We start from the raw sequence: 7,522 nt of genomic DNA, 5'->3' as shown, positions 1-7,522 counted from the left end.
GCTGAATGACCTCGGGGTGCAAGGCCTAGATTGAGTTCCCCAACCTTCTGAATGGTTGAACTCCACAACGTTCTATTACAGCTTTCTCATGCCCTTTCTTTAAAGATGCTCAAAGTTGGGAACTCAGAAAAATACCCTTGATGACCACCTCTGCCTCTGCAGAGTGGGTCCAAAGACTGGCAGAGTCAGGAGGTCTGAGAGTGCGGGGGGGGACTTATGGGGGTTCAGGGGCTCCCATGCGGCTACCTTCCTGGCACTTGAGCTATGGTGGCTGGGTCGGGAGCAGGTGTGGCTCTCCTTCCCGCGGTGGATCTGGGCCCAGCCTACCTCTCGGCCTACATGGCATTTTTTTGACTGCAGGAACTCCCTCAATAGAGGTCCAGGGAACCTGAGATAACATTTGGTTCATTGAGGGTGAGAATCTGCTCTCATACTACATATCATTGAAGAAGTATAAAGTTCAAATACTTCTTGGAGATATTTTATGTTCAAGGGTGAATCAGTCTTAGAATAGAACTGGCATTGTGGATGACAGGGAGATGGAAAGAAGGAAAGAAAGAAGGAAGGAAGAAGGAAATAAAACAAAAAAAAATACCAGGATAAATCTGTTGGCAATCCTCCTCTTTCTGTATTTTTCCTCTTGTAGCATTAATAGTGTCTTTTTTTTTTTTTTTTTTTTTTTTTTTTTTTTTTTGGGTTTATGTGAGGCAGGTGGCAAAAACCACTGAGCTAATCTCTGGCTCTAACAGTGTCTTTATTGACTAATTTTTGCTAATCAAAATGTGCTTCTTGGACTAGCATCATTAGTAATGTTTCACAGCTTGTTAAAAATGAATTTCAGGTCCTACTTGAGACCAACTAAATCACAATCTACATTTTATCAGAACCCCCAGTTGATTTATATAGACATCAAGATTTGAAAAGCATCATCTATAGCAGTAACACTTAAAATGCCTTTTACAGATATCTTGGCCCTTCCACATGGTCTATGACAAAAGTATTTTCTCATTTATAAGGCATTTTTTGCCCTATCTAGAGTACCTGGTAACATAATTGTCATCACCTTAGAAACAGTTCTGTAAAGAGAATACAGATTAATAGTGACTTTGAAACTTTCTCTCTTCTTACTCTAAGGTGGACCTATTTTATTTTATTTGTGCTTTGTTTTCTGTTTTGTTTTAAACAAATAATGTGATTATACTTAGGAGAACCTTCTCTTAATCCATCTGATTTGGATATGACTTTTGCTCTTTTTTCTCTTGCTTCAGGGATGGAACTATAACCTGCCTGACAAATTAACTCATTTAATTCTCTTGGCCAGAGCAGTTGGTTCAGGAGTTGACATGTGATCCAGTTGGTGCCTTCAGAAGAGATAGTGACACTTCTTTTCTCTGAAACAGTTGGGACAAAATGAGAAACTCTCTTTATTGTAATTTTACTTATAAAAGCAAAAATTCAAGTTAGTTTTGATAAGGAATACTTTTGCAGAGGCTTTCCTGTGATAGGTAGGTATAAAAATTATGGCTAAAATAATTTTCCTTAGAATCTTGAAGCATGTACTATTTTATTTCAGGCTGCAACTATTTTGCAAAACAAAGGCAAGGTATGACACTGACTGAAATGCTGGAAATGTACATATACTTTGATTTCCATCCAGATACTGATACTGATTTTTTGTGAGTGTTTACAATTGATAAGATTAAAATAATATTTTTCTTAATTTTCATTAATATTTGAGAGACATTTTATTAGGCATCCCATATAAAGACAATTATTTTGGTACTGGGGATTGAACAGAGGATCTTCACATTGAGCTATATCACAGTATTTTTTATAATTTTATTTTGAGACAGGATCTAAATTGCTAAATTTCCCTAGCTGGCTCAAACTGGTGATCCTTCTGTTTCAGTATTCCAGGGTGCTGGGTACCGGAACTATGGGTAGGTGCCACCATGTCCATCTTCTTGGATACAAAGTTAACAGAAAGGTCTAGCATCCCTTCCCTACTCTTCCTTCAGTTATTACCTAGCCCCTGTCTGCTCTTTAGTCACTACAAAATAAACAGTGGGTTTTGAATACAGGCACTGTAATTACAAATTTTTCCTTCACTACACAGACGAAGGATGTTATTAACTTTGTAAGAAGCTGAAAATATTTTTTTCAAAGTTGGTGTTATATACTGTTTTATATCTTTGACTGTAATTTGACTTCCAAAGCTTTAAAGAATATTGGAATAAAAAGTATAGGAAAGGTTTTCACTTAATTTAATAAATACTTATTCTGTGCCTAATACTGAGGCTTTTGCTAGTTGATAAAATATCATCTATATTATCTATACTGAAAGAAAACCCTGTTTAATAGATGAGATAGATATAAATATACTTTTAAATATTCTGTGAGAGCAGAAGTAAAACAAAGAAGTGATTAATTTTACTCTTGAGTTTTAGAGAAGTTAAATTGAAGGATGTCATGAAGTTGGGTGATATTACTGGTTGTCTTAGTCACTTTCTGGTAGTTGGGACACAATACTAGAAATTTAAAGGAGGGCAATTTTGTTTTGACTTTTCTTCTTTCAAGGTTTTAGTCCTTAAATAGGCTGAGCTCAGGGCAGAATAGCAGTGGAGGAAAAACCTACTGTGGAAGAAACTGGCCTAAGTCATGGCAGCCAAGAAGCAGGGTAGAAGGGAGGCAGGTACACCTGTTCATGTCACACCAAGTGGTGACCCATCTCTTCCAATCAGACAGCCACAGCACTCCTGTGACCCAATCATCTTTTGCAAGTTTTGCCTATTAGTGCATGAGACTTTGGGGAAACATCTAGCTGTAAACCATCAACCTGGTTAAGAAAGACGTGTTCAAATGCACCAGCATTTGCTGCACCATATTTGGGAGAATTGTAAACAGTTGAAAATTGTTTGAATTTGAGAAGGTAGATGCAAAACTAAAGAGATGCTGAGTCCAGATTAAGAACTTTATATGCTTTATGAAGGAAATTTGACTTTATTCCCTTGACCCCTGTTACTTAAATTTAAGAAAAATCCATTAAAAACATAATGTAATCCCTTCTAAAACAATTTGTGACTATGGCAGCTTGCACATTCCTCCTTCCATGAAAATCACTTTAAGTGTATTGCAGAGTCAGAGAATATTTTGGAAATGACAGAGAGCTAGAATAGATGATAGGCACAAAAATCAAACTTACAGCACTGCCTATGTGAATGGGAAGAGCAACAGATTTAAGAAACTTGAGTAATTGAAAGAAGATTTCTCATATGTGTTGGAGCTTTGACCCAATTTATTTGCTTATATTTAGGTGAGAAGAAGAAACCTTTAAAGAAACCCTCCTTGAGAATTCCATGAACATATCAGCGGATTTCAGATTGGATAATGTATGTTATTTCACTTTACAAATATAGATGCCACTTATGGTTCTTTGAGGTAATTATAACCATAAACATATTAAATAAAGGAGAGAGGTAAGCTACCTCATAAGTTAAAATGATGAACTTATACTCTCCATTTAGAGTTTCGATGAAAGAGGCCCTTCACTTTAGAATTGATGTTATGTTCATTTGGGCCTTTATACTCCTTGAAATAGTCTAAGATCTACTGGTTCCAATTTCCTACCGATAATATTAAATTACTTTTGATCATCTAAAAGCTTTTTAAAAATTTGCCATAAATTTTGCCTAATGTCCCATTGTTCTTTAATATACTTATTTCCTTGCTTACATTGTAATATTTTCATATCTGATTTTATAACTTGGTCAATAGAGTAATACTTCCTAATTTCTTTTACATTCTGGGATAGGTAGAAAATGTAATGCATATACAATATGCAATCCAATGGATTAAGTTGCTTGCTTTCAGAGACCACAAGTTAGGTGTTCTAGCTTCCCATGCCTTTTATTAGATTTCTCTAAAGCTGGAATAAATTGCTATTTCCTCCCACTCACATTTGTAATGCATTCCACTTGGTTGAGATGCTCTGAATTACTGAATTACTTACTGGATCTCATAACAATGAGATGGAAGCCGGTACTGTATTCATCCAGCTATGGCATTTGACATGCTACATGGAAAAATATCTACTGGTTCAAGAACCAATTACTAGTGATTATATGGAGATTTTGCAAGATGGTATGTGTAACTCTGGATAACTGACAATCATTACTGAGACCTTATTGAGAATACATGTTTTATTGATATAGATTCAGTCTTTGATACAATACTAGAATACCATTTTAAAATTTTATAATAAGAACATTTAAGGCAAAAGAAATTCTGCATCTTGGCAAAAAGATAAATGATTTGAATAGACTTTAAATGACTGGAATATACACTTTGTGAAACCAGGAACATTCTTCTGTTTGATTAACTATTACCTATATCCCAGTGTCTGGTGGAGTTCATACTACATGGAAGAAATTTCCTAAAACTTTCTCAAGCAAATGAATGAATGAATTAGCCACAGGGTCACATAGTGGCATCATTAAAACTAGAGTTAAAATGTTTCAGCTCCTAGTTCAGGGCTTTGGACTACACCTCACATAGTTATCAATGCCTGTGAATAATTCATCATATGGCACAAGGCACAAAAGGCCACAGACAAATTTGGAATTGAATAGTTTAATTTTTGTAGCATTAACATCTATTATATTTATAAATAGAATATAACATGTTTGTCATAAAGCTTATTTTTATATTAATATATTTCTTTTTTCTATTGAGTTTATTGATACAGTTTAGGTATACAGTACAGTTACATTCATCGTTAGGATCTTGTACCTTTACATGACAGGTCTTGGTTCTCATTTTTTCCCCTTATTCCTGCCCTCCCTTCACCCCCTCCTCCCTTCCTTATTTACAAATACTTTATTTCCATTTTTTCATTATCTCATGTTTTTTTCTTTTACCTTATTACTTTTCCCCTACCCTTCCCATCTCCCTTACACCTTTAGCCCTTTTCTTCCTTTTTCATGTTGTCAATTATACCATTAGGATCTTATGTACAATTATAGTTTTTCATATATTTCTGTAAATATAAAAATAGATGTTTTAAAAATCAAAAAGTTGGCTTTAAGTAAGATTTTTAAAAACATTTATTTGCGATTATTGTTTTGTCATTTTCTTTAGAAATTAAATATATTCAGGTTTTACTTTATTTCTCATTAATGAAATGATGAGAGCTAAACTTTAAATAAGTAATTATAAATATGTTCAGTATACAAGCCTTAAAATCAAAGAGAAAACTGTTACTGAGAACTTATGCCACTCAAGAACCCATGAAACATGGATTAGCCTCACCTAAAGTAAAGGTGTCCTTGTTTACATATTTGAATATTTGCATATGCATGCCCTGAGCAAGATTTCAAAAATGTTAATTTTGCTATGACCACCTTAATTATAAATCCCCCAAATAGATACTTGAGAAATCTTTACACCACTTAATGTTATTAGCTCATTAATATTAGTCTTTCACCATAACTTATAGTGATATACAAAGATATTTTGGGGGGAATGTTAAATTGAATTATTGATTATAAAAAATTCAATATGGAAGTTTTCATAAACAATAGCTCAATAATCACTACAAGCTTGACAGACTGATAAGAAATATACTGTCATCTTTTTAAGCATTTCTCCAACCAGGCTGTTGTGTTTACAAATCTACAAGTACATTAAAGATTTAACAGTTGACTCATTGTGATAGTTAAGATGTATAGAAAAGGAGAGTTTACAGAATTTAGGGAAATACATGAATGATTTGATGTTCTTTTAAAAGCTTTGTGTGGAGCTGGGGATTTAGCTCAGTTGTTCAACTGCTTGCCTTGCAAGCTCATGGTCCTGAGTTTGATCCCTGGTACCCAAAGAAAAGCTTGACTGCAAGTGCTTCAGTCACCCAGGGACTCTGAGGGCTACTGGAGACCTCAGGGTGAGGCAGGTGCGGGGACTCGAAGACTCAGAGCCCCAGAATGACTACATCATCATCATCATCATCATCATCATCATCATCATCATCATCATCTCAAAAGAAAACAGAACCCCCCCAAAAGAAAAATGGCCTTGGGTAAAAAATGGATGAGTGCTTTTATTGAGAGAAATAAGGCACCCTGCTTAAATTTTGTAAATCAGTTTGTCTCAACAGACTATAGCCAGATGAACTGAGTAAATGGAGAAATCTACTGAAAAAGATTCAAGAGTGAAGCTGCTAATTTGAAACTTTATACTTTGGCAATAGACAAAGGTGCTGATGTGACAGATATGGTTCAACTTGCTGTTTTTAATTAGCAGTTTTATAGATTAGGAATATAGTATCACTGAAGAAATGGTTTCTTTGATGCTATTAAAATACAGCTAAGGGCTGGGGATTTAGCTCAGTGGTTCTGCCACCTGCCTCACAAGTGCAAAGTCCCAAGTTCGATCCCTGGTACCAAAAACAAAAACAAAACAAAAGAGCCAAATCTCTTCATTTGTATGAAACAGTAAAGATAGCAGTGACTTTCTTCAAACTTTGGTAACATTTCTGGTATAGCCATAGTGGTATCCTGTGATAGTTGGTAAAGAAGAGGGATTTAAACTGGGTGTGATAGTGCACTCCTATAATCCTCTCACTCAGGAGGCTGAGGTAGGAGGATCACTGCAAGTTTGTGGCTAGCCTGGGCTACATAATGAAGTCAAGGCCAGCCTGAACTACAGAGTGAAACTTTGTCTCAAAAAAAAAAAAGAGAATTTATAAATTAATAAGATGATGCAATTGTTGCTTGAAAGTCACATGTAATAAAGTAATGCTGCATCATATAGCAAGGAAATTCAAGCTCCAAAAATGGATGTTATAGGATCTAGGCATTGTGGTGCATGCCTGTAATCCCAGTACTCAGGAGGCTGAGGCAGGAGAATTCTATGAGTTCAAATAGTGAGTACTAGACTAGGCTGAACTATGTAGGGAGACCCTGTCCCTGTCTCAAAACCAAAACAAAAAAAAGATGTTATGCAAGTCATGATCAAAGCTGTGAATTTCATGAGATCCTAGGGATTGAATAACTAATTCCATGAGTTCCCTAAGAGTCAGGATGCTTTGCTCAGTTTGGCAGTGCATATACTAAAAGTGGGATGATACAGAGAAGATTAGCATGGCCCCTGCGCAAGGATAACACTCAAATTTGTGACGCATTCCATATTTATTTTTCATGCTTAATCAGGAATCTTGTTATGTGACTGCTCTAATGAGTCAACAATAAATGTTTTGAAACATTAAAAAAAAGTAAGGATGCTAATTATGGGGACATCATTTTTATGAAGTGAGGTAGCCAAATTGGAATAATCTGCTGAAAAGATTTTGTGAATTGTGAAATGATACTGTCATTTATGGAATCAAGGAATCTGAAGATGAAAATTCCTCACCAGTTTTGTATTTTTTTTATTTGACTCATTGAAATAGGATAAACATATCATTAAGGTGAAAGTTAATTTATTTGTGCTGTATTTTAATACAATATACAACACTGTGTACAATACAGTT

General features: G+C 35.0%; 1 non-coding gene across 1 annotated transcript; it reads left to right on the top strand.

Annotated features, from left to right (window-relative positions):
• The first annotated feature begins 7,080 nt into the window (after positions 1 to 7,080).
• On the top strand, positions 7,081 to 7,185 carry LOC117284224. Its single transcript, XR_004515304.1, has one exon. It is a non-coding gene; the product is annotated as a U6 spliceosomal RNA (small nuclear RNA).
• Positions 7,186 to 7,522: the final 337 nt, after the last annotated feature.

This window comes from Fukomys damarensis, unplaced genomic scaffold (genome assembly GCF_012274545.1).
Source record: "Fukomys damarensis isolate Sample0158 unplaced genomic scaffold, DMR_v1.0_HiC HiC_scaffold_4, whole genome shotgun sequence".
Taxonomy (NCBI): domain Eukaryota; kingdom Metazoa; phylum Chordata; class Mammalia; order Rodentia; family Bathyergidae; genus Fukomys; species Fukomys damarensis.
Note: the sequence above shows the minus strand (reverse complement) of the source record. Positions and strands in the feature narration are given on the sequence as shown.